At 47.6% G+C, this 12,337-nt stretch overlaps 1 protein-coding gene across 2 annotated transcripts in view; it reads right to left on the minus strand.

The window, feature by feature from the left end:
* DGKD (diacylglycerol kinase delta) overlaps positions 1–12,337 on the minus strand; it is a 1,999,080-nt gene that overhangs the window by 1,407,380 nt on the left and 579,363 nt on the right. The gene's annotated exons all lie outside the window — the stretch shown is intronic.

Raw genomic sequence — 12,337 nt, forward strand, 5'->3', positions numbered from 1 at the left:
CGACCCAAGGGTATTTGCGATTGCACTTGGGGCAGAATTGAAAAGGGGTACCCTCCATACGCACCTTGAGGCAGCGGGCTGTTAAGTGTAGGAAATGTATAAGGTGTACCTATATACCAAGAGTGTAGAGTATGTACCACCCCCCACTCTCCCTACTTGCAGGGCCGAGGCCAGAGGCCTTCCAAGGCCCGGGCCGAGGCCAGCGGCCTTCCGAGGCCCAAATCTGTCGTGCAGCAGCCGACGGTCGATTTCTTCTCCAGCCGGCGTCGAGTGTCGAAGTTCGACGTTGGGGTGGGGAAGGATGTCAATAGATTATTATTTTAAATTTTTAGCAAAAGTATGGCTAAGGCCAGGGGACTCCGCAAAATGCTTCCGACCAGTATGGCGGAAAAAACAATCTGAGGATCCTAGACGCGTGAAGGATCTTGGGTACAGTGGACGTCACACCAGGGATAGTATTACTGGCACGCCCTGTGTCGACGCCCATTTTCGAGTTTCAAAAAACAAACTGTAATACTCTGTAGCTTCCACTAGATGTCGGCCTAAGCACAGCATGTGATCTAAGCAGATTCCACAAGCCTCAGAAATATATATATACGGACAGTTGGGCTATTTATCAAGGCCTGACGCATTGGGCACCGGCATGGAGAAGAGACGGCTGGTAGATTAAGAACACTGCAATATGGGGAGGGCCAGCCATCTGGGAAGAAATGTGGCGCAAAGTTGAGAAATCCAAGATCTGCATTGGGCATGTCCATGCACATATGTCTTTGGACACTTCGCTGGCTGCACTGTTAAACAATGAAGCAGATCCAATGGCAAAGATTCGCCCATTGACAACACCTGAAGAACCCGAAGTGTTGCAAAGAATGGCAGACTGGGCGCACCAGAGCTCAGGACATTTAGGGCAACATGGCACCTACGAATGGGAGAAGAGGAGACAACTGCCCATTACCAAGGATTATGCTAAGCAAGCTGCCTCCCACTGTCCTGTGTGTTGTGAAGTGAAGTGATATCCACTGGAAAGGAGGCCTCAAGGCACTTTGAGAAGAGGTGAAAAAGCAGCCAGCATATGGCAAGTTGACAACATCGGACCTTTGCCGCCAGAAAATGGAAAGCATTATGTGTTAACCATGGTAGATACATATTCTGGACTGCTGTTAGCCCATCCAGTGGCCCATGCAGATCAACGGGCTACCTTGCAAGGAATGGAATACCTCATAAGACACTATGGGCCTCATTACGAGGTTGGAGGTAGCCATGGCGCTATTAGCGCCATGGCTGCCTCCAAACTCGTTCCGACTCCGCCCTGGTGAATGGAGCAATTACCGGTCCATTCTAAGGTTGGCGGGACCGGTAATTCCCCATTCAAAAGGGCCATTCCCCATTCCCATTTGAGCCCCCATAGGGCTCAATGGGAATGGGGAAGGCGCTAATAACGGTACCGCAAATTGCAGTACCGTTATTAGCTCTAGAGTCCCTTTGCGGGTCCGGTCCTTAATGCCTGAAAAAACCAGGCGTTAAGGAAGGACCCGCAAAGGGAACTCGTAGTAGGGCGGTAAGGGATTACCGGCACCGGTGCCCTTACCGGTGCTGGTAATCCCTTACCGCACACCTCGTAATGAGGCCCCATGGCATTCCGGATGAAATTCAATCAGATCAAGGCAGCCATTTTGCAGGACACAATGTGCAGAACTGGGCTTTGGAACAAGGCATCAAATGGACACTGCACATCAGTCAGCATCCGGAAGCTTCCGCACTGGTGGAACGTAGCAATGGTTTGCTCAAACAACAAATAACAAAACTGACTCAGACTCACACTCTCAAGGGGTGGTCCAAGCACCTGGTACAAGCCTTGTTTAAACTGAATAATGATCCTTTGGGAAACAAGCAGACACCCTTTGTGAGACTGACAAGTGAGAAGCTGTAAACAAAGTCTCTTATCGTTTGTAAAACAGACAAAGAAGCGAAGCTGCCTGTACAAGCCAATGGGGGCAGTATTGGACTTGATCTGTCTACCTATGCAGATGATGTAGTACCAGCAGTACAAACCAAAGCGATATCGCTGGGCATTGGCATCAAATTACAGACTGGCACCTTTGGTCCCATTGCTGCACGATCCAGTCTGGCAAAGGACAGTGACATTTTTGGAGGTGTGATTGATCCTGATTATCGGGGGAACCATTTCTGTGCTTTTACACAACACCGGTTCATCTGAGGTACCATTAACCAAATATGACCGCAATGCACAATTGATTTGTGAGCAAGCAGTTGTCCCCCAATTGATTGAGAGTAAACACGCCCCAGACACCACACAAAGGGGTGAGGGTGGTTTTGGTAGCACTGGAAAAAAGTGTGGGTTCATCATCCGAACAAAAAACCTGAGGCTGGGGAGGAGCTGAGTCAAGATGTGGGAAGTACTTATGTTGTAATATTGCAAAATTCTGACATGCCTGTTTATATCCCTGCTACTAGGCTCAAACCACGAACGTAGTGCTACATGATGGGGATGGGACTTGCCTTGCTTTGGGTGCTCCTGGCCTGCCAAGCAGACGCTTTCTCTGTGAAGAACGGGTTGATGCAAGACGCTACATGGACTGAGAATTGCTTGCACTACACCTGATGCTCCAAGTCCTGCGTGATAACAATCGCACTGCAACCTGTGAGAAAAGCGCTACAAATGAGTATCCGTATGGAACTGCTAAAGTACTGACTTGGCACATTGTAGGACACCTTTTGTCACTGACACATATCACAGGAGTGTATGAAATTCTAGGCCCAAATGTTTCAGTGAATGGATCCAACAATTTGTTTGATGTTTCATGTTTCTTTTGACCCAAGGATTGCGGCGAGTGCAATCGCCAAGCGTTTGTGGACTATAACTTGACTAAATGCATTCTATACAACTGTGCAAAGATACAGCCACTACCAGATGGTAATATGGTGTTTATATCAAAGGTTAATATCGTGTATGGCAGGCACGCCACCTGGAGAATGGTGTTCTTTAAATCACAAAGAGTGGAAACCGTTCGCATGTTAGATTTTCAAGTAGTGAGGCAACACTTAAAAATTGCAGAAATGTAATGCACGCCTATATTATTAGCAAGGCGCAATTAGATATAGATTTGTCACGAGGAAATGTTTCATTATTTCAACCAAGCTGCTATAAATGAAGTCAATTTTTATGGCCAATTGCTAAATTGTGGAACCCTACCCTGTGAAATGCTGCTAAAAGTATTGGCAACAATTGGAGATGGCAGAATTTTAGCTATGAAGACATTTTTTCAGCCATAAGGCAGGTGAACAAGACTGCCAAAGACACCTGATGCATTTTGTGGCAGACCTTGTTACATCAGCAGGTGTTGGCTTTTCGTTCGGAGTGGGGGAGGCTGTCCTCAACCCACTTGCACACAGAGTTACATTTCCCTGCGGACATATGGATTAGACCGCTTGCTTTTGATTGCATGAATAATACCTGCCATGCTCTAATGCAAGTTAGCATCAGGGCGCCACCTCGACACACAGGCTCCACCCCGTTTTGGACTTGACCGGGAGCAGCCCACGAACGCCATGGAACCGAGGCCGGGAACAGCGCACAACCGACTATTAAGCCCTCACGCAGTGGGGGCTTACGGAACCCGACCGGAGACAAATGTAGGAGCCAGCCGCTCCAGCCGCAACAGAAACGTAAGCTGCAATCACATAGGAAGTTCTCCAGAGGGGCAAGCTGAGAGGGCGATATGGAATACGTTGGAGGCACATCAAATCGAAAGAACGTTACAAGTTGGTAAGTAACTTGTTCTTCGAATGGATTGTGTCCTCCAATATATTCCACATCTTTGACAAACTTCCAAAGCAGTAGCAGAAAATGGAGGAGGGAAAAAAATTTAGAGTACCCAATCAGATGGCAGAATAAAGAACGCCTTACAAAAGGCCATATCTTGACCATGGAGTGTATCCAGGGAGTAATGTTGATCAAAGGTCTGGATAGAAGCCCATGTGGCTGCATCACAAATATTCTGAATAGGAACTCCCCTGTGCAGGGCTGTGGAAGTAGCCTCGCCCCTAGTGGAATGAGCTTGCAACCCTTCTGGAGGGTCCTTGCCCGCCAAACAGTAACATTCAGTAATGGTGAGGATAATCCACCTGGACAAGATCTGTTTTGTAACAGCCTGGCCCAATCGGTGACCAGCATACCCCACAAAGAGTTGATCGTCCACTCTGACCCTGGCCATACTAGAAATGTAAAAGCTCAGAGCTCTCCTAGGATCCAACCTATGGAGTCGCGCCTCTTCCTAACCAGGATGAGGAGGCGGATAGAAAGACTTTTCTGGCCTAAGTGAAATTCAGACACTACCGTAGGTAGAAAGGAAGGACGTACCCTCAGTACAACCCTATCCTCGTGGAACACAGTAAAGGGTGGCTTAGATGAAAGTGCCTGCAATTCACAAACTCTGCAAGCGGAAGTAACCGCAACCAAGAATACCGTCTTGAATGACATTCATCTCAAAGGACAAGAGTGCAAAGGATCAAACGGAGCACCCATCAGGAATTTCAACACCAAATTCAGACCACAAACCGGCACCTGGAAAGGGGACGGCAGGAACACATTAGTGAGCCCTTTAAGAAATTGGGAAATCAAAGGACTCTTAAAGTAAGAACATTCTTCAGATGAGCGCTTGAAGATAGACAGCGCTGCCAGGTAACCTTTAATGGTACCCACTTGAAGGCCCCTGTGGGCCAAAGAAAGCAAGACAAAACCATGGGAATGGAACACTGAAAAGGATCAACATGTTGTCCTCTGCACCAGTCGCAAGATTTACGGCAATGGTACAGGGCCTTTGTTACTGGCCTCCTCGCCGAAAGCAACACCTCCATCATGTCATCCGGGAGGTCCCAATCCTTATACCTCAACCCTTCAGATACCAAGCGTGAAGGTTGAGAGTCCTGACCTCTGGATGGAGAACCTGACCCCCCCTCGCGCAAGAGCAGATCCTCTTCGTAGGGAAGACGGCATGGAGGGCAGATGGACATTTCTAGAAGGTCCGGGTACCATGCTCTCCTGGCCCAATCCGGAGCAATGTGGATCATGTGGGATCTGAACCTCTGTAAACGGCTCCCCCTTCATCAGGTTCCCCTCGTTGGCCAACCACAGAAGATCCTGGGAGACCGAGATTGGAATCTGAACGGGATCCGACATCTTGCCTGAGAACTGCGACCACTGCATCTTGAGGACCCATTGCAGGGATCTCATCCTCCGCCTGGCCTCTGGCACTAGAAAAATACAGGTTGCCATGAGGCTGAGCCACCCTAAGAATTCGAAAGCCGGGAGACTCTGGGCATGTTGAAACTTGCACAATGTGATGAGCCCTTACCTTGGGAGGCGAGCACGTCCCCAAGGACGTGTACAACACAGCCCTGATGTACTGGAGCTGTTGGGAAGGTGTCAGATTCGACTTCTTGAAATCTAGGGAGAAGCCCAGCTTGTGGAGGGAGCGGCAGGTGAGACCGAGGTGATCCAATGCTTGCTCGGGAGAACGTGCACTGATCAGCCAGTCATCCAGGTAGGGGTAGATGTGAATCCCCCCCTCGCCCGAGATACGCTGCCACTGCCAAAATTAGCTTGGTGAAGACCCTCGGGCGGAGGTCAATCCGAATGACAGGACCCAAAACTGAAAGTCGCCAGCCGCAAACCTCAGGTACTTTATGTGCTTGGGATGAATCGGCCCATGAAAGTAAGCATCCTGTAGGTACAGAGACACCAACCAATCCTGAAGTTGAAGTGCCTGGAGGACTTGAGAAAGAGTGACCATCTTGAACTTGTCCTTCCTGAGATGTTTGTTCAACCAACGCAAATCCAGGATGGGTCTCAATCCCCTGTCTTTCTTTGGAATCAAAAAATATGGGGAATACCATCCCTTGGTCCTCTCCGCTACAGGCAGCAGTTCTATAGTGCCTTTCTCCAGCAGGGTCAAGATTTCCTGCACAAGAGGCAGATCCGGAAGCTTCTAAGAGAAATTCTTCGGTGGATTGTCGTGAGGCCGCTATAGGAAGGGAAGGCAGTAGCTGTGGGCTATTGTATCCAGAACCCACGCATCCAAAGTAATAGCTCGCCATTCTTCGAGATGCTGAGACAGTCTGCCCCCAACCGGCGAACCATTGGACATGGCCTCATGACTGTTTTGGAGTGGCTGCGGCAGCGCCTGAAGGCAAAAAGGCAGCTGCCTAAGCGGCTTTGGCACCTCTATTTCCCCGACCACCACGGGTACTTTTACGCTGACCCCTTTGACTGGTGTCTCCTCTCGTTCTACCAAAGGAGGAGTTGTAACGAAAAGAACCTTCCCTCCACTGCTGTCCCCTAGGACGAAAAGGCAGAGGTTGACGCACAGCTGCGCTCAAAGATCTAGCAGCGGCTTTTGAGGTCTGCAACCTCTCAAGGTTCTTGTCAGCCTTGCTGCCAAACAAATGGGTGCCATCAAAGGGCATGTTCAAAAGACGGGCTTGCACACACCGGAGCAAAACCCGACTTCCGCAACCAAGCAAATCTGCGTATAACGGTGCTCGCAGCCATGGTCCGGCTAACACTGTCGGCAGTGTCCAAACCCGACTGAAGGGATTTACACATGGCATCCTGGCCGTCTTGCACGAGAGCAAGGAATCCCTCCCTTTCTTCCCCTTTGGGAATATGCTCAGCCGCTAGAGAAACACAATTCCACAGAGTGTGTGAAAATCCTGCCAAGGCATAAGTGGAGTTGGCAGATTTCAGCGCCATACTCCCCGCAGAAAACACCTTGCATGCCCAACCGTCGAAGCGTTTGTCGTCCCTATCAGGAGGGATGGTAGGGTATGCCACCTGCCTCGAGGTGGCCATAGCCGCCTGAACCACCAAACTCTCGGGAGTGGGGTGAAATGAAAGATAGCTGGTGTCGCTACCCGAAGGGCTGTATTTTTTAGTTGATGACTTGTTAACTGCTGAAGATTCCGGGGTCTGCCAAGCAGCCGCCACCCTTTTCTGCAATGTCAAATGAAAAGGGAATACCGGGTTAGAGGAAGGACCTTCATCCAGAATATCCGTCAAGTCATCCTGAACAAAAGCTTCAGGAGGAGTTGACCAACCAAGATATTCCGTGACTCTAGCCATCAGTCTCCGGTAGGACGACTCAGCATGAGCCCCAGGCTCAGGCCTGCCAAACTCCACCTCAAGAGTGTCTAAGCCACTGGCATCATGAAGAGATTGCCTTAACTTTTCCAATTGACTATCCCCTGAAAGGACATAAGCCACATCAGGCTCGACAGGGTCAAAATCTAAATCTGACCTCTCCTCCTCCTCACAGATGTCATCCAAAGGGAGGTAAAAGTCCTGTCCCGGGACAGCCGAGGGTCTGGAGTCCTTAACAGGCATTACAGACATGGAAGTAGCCTTCATTGGAGGATCCACTGCACCAGGGATCTCTGACGGCAAATCTCGGCGTCGACAACGGTGCCGAGGGCTGGTACGAAGGCAAAGCTTCGATGTCCATATCCGACGTACACAACGCCGACCTCGAGCCCTTAGCAGGTTTCTGCGGTCTCGCTAGAGACGATGACCGAGACCTGGAAGCATGTCTCTTGCGACCATCCGGAGCCTGGTCCGAACGGGACCTCGAGGGTTCCCAATGAGGATCGCACCGAGGGCACGAGCCCGAAGGCGCACGAGCCACGGATCGAGGCCGTTCCTTGCCGGCTTCATCAGAAGGCACGGACAGAACTGTGCCAATGCGATTGAAAAATCGCTAACATCTGCTCCCTGAAGGCAGCCCATTCCTCCGGAGTTGAGGACATTGTTGGACAAGCCACTTTCCTCACGGCTCCATCCTCCGTGGAGGGCGGGTAAGGCGATCGGTGATGGCGCTTCCTAGAATGCCAAGACGAGGAGGACGAACGGCAGGAACCACTCCGGGACCGAGATCCCTGGGATTCCTTCTGACGCAGAGAGTGGCCCCTCGAATCGTCGGTGGACCTCCCCTTCGACTTAGATTTACGGGACTTACTGGGTTTGGAACCCCTACCTACCTGAAGCTTTCCCTTACGCTCCTGCAAGGCCTTAGCAGTCAGCGACTGGCATTTGGAACAGTCGTCGGTGTCGTGACTCTCGCCCAAGTACCACAAACAAATGCAATGTGGGTCGGTAATCGACATTTTAGAATTGCAGTCCCGGCAAGTCTTGAAGCCAGACCGCACCATCGGAGGGGTCGAAGAAGAAGACATATTCACGAGGAATACATCAGGCATGCCGAGTCTCCGAAGCAAACACGTTTACAGAAAAAACAGAACTGAGGCTACGGGCACTGTGAGTCCTATTTATAACATCCAGTGATGTCGCACTCGACGGACCCTTCGAGGTTCATTGACCCAGGAAGCCCTCTGCCGAAAAGGTTTCCGAAGTACACACCTGTGGACATTACATGTCAAAGATGTGGAATACTTTGGAGGACACAATCCATTTGAAACAAACTTATTTTTATCTGTGTAATTCGAAGAATTGTGAAAGCTTGTCGAGGAATTCTGTTAAACCATCCTGACAAAGACATTTGTTGTTACTCATCTAATACCAAGGTGAACCCTGTTCTTACTCCAGGAGGAGCTGGGACTTGTGGAGGAAACAAAGGAGAAACAGGTCTTACTCCAGAAGGAGTTGGAACTTACTATTTCTTTTGTTAGCTTACTGAAGCTGCAAAACTTTATCAAACACAAGTCCTTAAGAACTGTATTGGAACTTTGTGTCCAACTGGATTTCCTTGTTTCTTTTGAACTGTGGAGAAAAACCTTGTTCAGATCTGATGAAGGGAAACTCACCCAGGTTATAAAGAAGAGACATTAAGCCTCATTACTGGGTCGGTGGTAAAACCCGCCGGTAGGCAGCGGGCTACACCGACCCTGTAACACTGTTTCCGCTGCCTAACATCCCGGTGCCACTGGGATATCATAGGCAGAACAGTTATTTCCCATTCCCATGGAGTCTAATAGGACTCCATGGGAACGGGAAACCTGAAGCACCGGCACTGTTAGTAACGGTGCTGGTGCTTCAGTGAAAAGCCTGCTGGTAACTCCCAGCAGGTCAGACCTCCCGGGAATTCCATGCCCCTACCAGGGACTCTTAGTTGGGTGGTCCAGAAAGGGTGCCGGAAGGTCTGGACCGCCAAACTTGTAATGAAGCCCACTGATCAAATTGTGAATCTAATTCTATGTTACATATTGTTGTTGAATTGATGTGCCATATATTTCCCTATTGCTTTATTGGTTGTCTAAGTGTGAGGGACAGATATCCTTTTGTTACAGTGCTTCCTTTAGTTTATTTTAGGCAGGGAAATCCTTGTCAGGGTTGGAATAGTGAGGCGTTAAAGTTAAAAACTCATTACAAAGTTGTCCGCTTCACATTTCTGAGCCCCAAGGGCCTCATCACAAGTTGGGCGGAGCGGCAAAAATGCAGAGGTAACCCTATTACTGCCACATTACCACTCTGCTCAATGATGGGTTGGGCAGAAAGTTGGCAGATTTACCCCCAGCTCAGAGCTGTAGGTAAATCTCAAGACGTTTTGGCAACAATTACGCAGTGTGACGTAAATGCCCCAATGGTCCCAATATGAATGGGGATTTGTCGCCACACCACATCTCGGAATCCGGCGCTAAAAGCACCAGACCGAGTTGCAGTAACACTATTTGCGTTGGGCGGTATTCTGGCGGATTTACCGCTGGGATGCCGACCACTCGTGATGAGGCCCTAAATCAGCAACTCATCAGGAAGAGATAGACTGAAAAGATCATCTAAACAGTTCCCTCGAGAATTACCCATTGAGACACCGGGACTCAATTTGTCCCATAGGTCTGCCTTTTATCTACTTAGCATAGCAACACATTAGCAGTTCTTCTTGAGGTTCTGTGCATCTAAATTTAAGTTGAGTCTATTGTGCCTTTCGTAGTGGCTTTGCCAAGTATATTACTCTTCAACCTGACAGAGTGAAACCTTTTGGGCTTCAGGGTCTGTTTGACCCATGCAGAATGTGAAACCCACGCCAATATCCACATATGACAAAGTTCTGCATGGCATTCAACATTCCATATAAGTTTGTTTTTCCAACATCATTATTTTTCAGTCTTCAACCACAAATCCTTACATTTAAATACTTCTTGCACTTACTTTGAAATTTAGTTCCATCAATGAAATAAAGAAATGATCTGGTCTTCGTCAAGGGTTTTCTTATATGTAGTTGTTTCTGGGTTTATATAGCTTGAACATAGATAGGAAGCTACGGAGAGCTGAGCAAGTCATTTTGCCTTAACAGAGTTCAGTGGAATGGGAGGTTACAGGTTATATAGTAGCTTGGATATTCCATTTTACAGGGGTGGTATATACCTAGGAGTAGCAGATCCAAAGTGCATCCTAGGTATTCATTGAAAACAGGGGGTTTAAATTCCTTCCTGAACTGACAGTGCATTGGAAGCAGTCCTAATTGTGACCAGGATGGTGTTCCAGTAGGCTGGGGTACAGAAAATGAAGACCAGTTCCCTGGTTTTTTCGTTACATGACAGTTTAGTCTCAGGTCATTGATATTGATTTTTATTTCTATCGCGCTCATACAAAGGTGTTTCAGAGCGCGAAACATTCAGCGGCCGTGCAGCAATGTTCTGGCTCCCAGGGAAGCATTTCCCACATAAGCTGGCGATTTTTGTGGCTAGATAAGCAGTGTAGGTAGTATTTCCTTAGCCACATACACTCCCTTTCATGTAGGTTACACATGCTGTTTTAAAAGTAGATCAATTCCACCATTAGGGTATTTTTAATAGTGATTAAAATAACTTTAATTGTATACAAAGGTTTTAGAACTTCAATTTGGACTGGACTAAGACATGGAATTAATATACCTTGACACACCGCAATATACACGTCAATCACCATCCTCTGTCATGAATAACAACTGATGAATTCATATTTCTAATGGACTGTGCCTATAAGATTAAGTCCTACTTTGATGACAAATTAACATACAATTATGTTAATGAACATTCTCTCTCATTTGTTTGTCGAATAAGTACGATGGCTTGTTTGTCAAAACCATTTTTTCTTTTGTCATGTTTTAAACCTTTCTATAAATGTTTTTGTTCCAAAAATATTTTGTTTCATCCAGACCCTGTACATGATCAGTTTGATATTTTCTTAATTTAATGTGTTATGTTAAATTAAAAAAATGCAATTACAATGACTGAAGTGATACTTGAAATAACTGACTTATTTCTAATGTCTGCTTAGCAGCAGAAAATACTGTGGTTTCAGTCAACCATGCCCATACAAAACAAAAGTGTGTCTGACTAACTTTATTTTCTAATCATAACACATGCAGAACATACTGCTTCGGATAATTGAAGCTGCGTGAGATGGCAGTCCTTTCTCAGCCTACAACAATGCTTCCTGTGAAAAATGTGTATTTGGTTTCATGGCGAACACGATATTATTAATTTAATTGCTATACACAAGGTATATAGAGAATCATATCTAAAAAGCCACCATACCACATTCGGCCAGTAGCAGTGATATAGTGGATGAAGATGTGTTGGTATCTTCAATGTGTTTCCATTTAGTAACTGTGCTTAAAATGGCCTCAAAATTACATTATAGTCCGGTTAGCGACCATTGTCTAATTATCATTAACTTAAGAGTTTTAAAATAAATAATTTTCTTTATTAAATTCCTCTGTAAAATGTTACTTTTTTGACATGTTGTGTGATCAAAGAAAACACATCTAAAGCAATCCCATGCTTGATTTAGGGAGTGTATGGGGGTGAGGGGCCCCTTGCCCTTATGTAAAGTTAACCACGGTTGACTGCTACATAGGTGGGACTACTGAGAAGGACACGGGGCATCCATCTTTTGTGCCCCCTTTCGACTCCATCTTGGGTAAACAGGCCTCACTGCGATAGTACAGCAATGCTCAGCTCCCTTTCCACCGCAGCAGCCAAGGACAGAGACACACACATACAAGGCGCGCAGGCAGCTGGCTGGCCCCCACCCTTGCACTCCCCCTGCGAAGGAAAGCTCTGCGCCCCCATTCTCACGCTGAAGCCAGAGAAAGTTGCAACAACCAATATGATACAGTTTTCTTCCTCTGAGATCACTGCTAGCATGAGAACCAGCATGTGAACCAGGATGAGCTAAGCACTTTCTGCTCGTTCGTCCCCATAAACGTGCAAGCCACCCACCCACATTTAGAGCAATTTATTGCCATCTTGACCCTGCGCCCCTGTAAGGTATTTCTTTCAAGTGCCAGACCCTCGCCTGTGCTGCGAAACCCACCCAACACAC

This window comes from Ambystoma mexicanum, chromosome 10 (assembly GCF_040938575.1).
Source record: "Ambystoma mexicanum isolate Mex_15411 chromosome 10, UKY_AmexF1_1, whole genome shotgun sequence".
Taxonomy (NCBI): Eukaryota; Metazoa; Chordata; class Amphibia; order Caudata; family Ambystomatidae; genus Ambystoma; species Ambystoma mexicanum.